The 1,646-nt window shown below is 60.5% G+C and overlaps 1 protein-coding gene across 2 annotated transcripts in view; it reads right to left on the bottom strand.

Moving 5' to 3' along the window:
• PTP4A1 (protein tyrosine phosphatase type IVA, member 1) overlaps positions 1-269 on the bottom strand; it is an 11,010-nt gene extending 10,741 nt beyond the window's left edge. The window contains exon 1 of one of the 2 annotated variants that reach the window (XM_008049356.1): positions 27-269. The gene's annotated coding sequence lies outside the window, so the exon portion shown is untranslated. The remainder of the gene's footprint in view (positions 1-26) is intronic. The other variant, XM_021708190.1, reaches the window with a different exon arrangement.
• Between the last annotated feature and the right edge of the window lie 1,377 nt (positions 270-1,646).

The raw sequence follows: 1,646 nt of genomic DNA, 5'->3' as shown, positions 1-1,646 counted from the left end.
GAGAGGGGCGGCCGCCGGCTACTCACAGGAATATGTTTACTCATTGAAGATTGTGGCCTAATCATACAGCCGGTCCCGAGGCGGCGGCGACACAGGCGGTGGCGGCGGCGGCGGCAGGGCAGGGGGCGGCGGTGGTCCTCGCGGGGCGGCGGCAGCGGCGGTGCAGGCGGTGGCGGGGGCACCAGTCTCTACCGTGCAGTGAGCGGCTCCGAGGAGAGCGCGTCGCCGAGCCGGCCCGCAGCGCACGAGCCAATCGGCGCGCCCAGGCGCCCTTGCGTCACGGGCACGCCCTTTTATAGCCGGCGCGACGTGCGCACCCCCGCCCACCAATCACAGCGCGGAATTCCGCGCCCCGCGCCGACGAGCCGAGGCCAAGGCCCGCCCCCTCAGTGTACGTCAGCCGCGGCGGCCGCCGCCGGTGTGAACCGGTTGATGAATGGCTCACGCTGGGGCCGAAGCGTCCCCGGGCGGGGGCGGGGCGTGGGCGTCGCGGGGCCCGGGGGCTCAGGAAACCTGAGGTCTGGAAGCGGTGGGAGCGGGACGGATTGCCCTGCACCGACTGCAGGGAATCACGCCGCAGACCCTGTGCCGCCGCGTTCCGACCTCTCGGGAGTGCACGCGGGTCACGTGGGCGGCTCGAAGTTTGCCTGAAACTTCAGTGCCGTCGCTGTGGGGCTGGCGCCGCGTGCCTGGCCGGCCCTGGCCTCTGCCTCGGGGAATGCTCAGTCCCCGCTGCCAGCGGTTTACCTTGGCACCTGCGCCCCCAGCACACCGTCAGCAAGTCATATTTATGTCGCATGACCGCTGGCCCGGTGACTCAACACCTGGAAAGCCTCGGCCTCGGGCGGGACAGGATGTGTCCGCGCCGCTGGGGGCACTTGCCGGTGGGGAACAACCGATCCTGGCAAAACTGATTCTGTAAGGAGGGTCTCCCGCTACGGATCCTGTGCTCCCTGAGCTTTTGGGGGGGGGGCGGGCCTCCGTGCCCCGCACGCGGGTGGCCGCGGTTGGCCCGACGGTGGCGTTTCGAAATCACACGCATCCATTGTGCTGCTGCTCGCTTGATGTGTTGTCACAGATAAAGAAAGGTTAAGCTCTGCTGAAAGGAAGCGATTTTAAAAATTGAGAATCTTTGGTTTTTGTCAAGCCCTGATGCAATTTTTGGCGTCAAAGCCAAATCTTCCCCTTCTGTTCCTTCTCAGTCCTGCTGCACTGTTCATGATTTAGGCCCCCCAAAGTGAAGAAGCCTCGTCGCAGTTCTCCTGGGCCGTGCCCAAGGGCAACTTGGTCGTCAGTTAGCTGAAAACCCTTTCTGCTCACCTTCTGGAAGGAGCAGACAGGACCTTTACCTGCCCTGAAAAACGCGGACACTGAAGCCTTTTGTGCGCTGTTTTCCCTGAGATTGGAGAAAGCTTTAGGGATCAGGTTTTGTCCTCGGTCAGTGTACTGCAGCATCTTAGGATTTATTAGAACTTCTATTTAGAGACTCGGCTTGCATAGTTATTTGACTTTTTTATAAACATGTACTCTGTAAGTAAAGTAAGTGCTTAAAAAAAACGAACTGGGGCAGACTTTTAAAGGAACAAAATGAGCATTTTGGAGAAAATCGCTCATTTAGGAAACGATTGTATCCATTTAAGTCAAGA

The sequence above is a fragment of the Carlito syrichta genome, unplaced genomic scaffold (assembly GCF_000164805.1).
Source record: "Carlito syrichta isolate Samal-C Ts95f unplaced genomic scaffold, Tarsius_syrichta-2.0.1 Scaffold132721, whole genome shotgun sequence".
Classification (NCBI taxonomy): domain Eukaryota; kingdom Metazoa; phylum Chordata; class Mammalia; order Primates; family Tarsiidae; genus Carlito; species Carlito syrichta.
The sequence above is the reverse complement of the archived record's forward strand: the minus strand, read 5'-3'. Positions and strand labels throughout refer to the sequence as shown.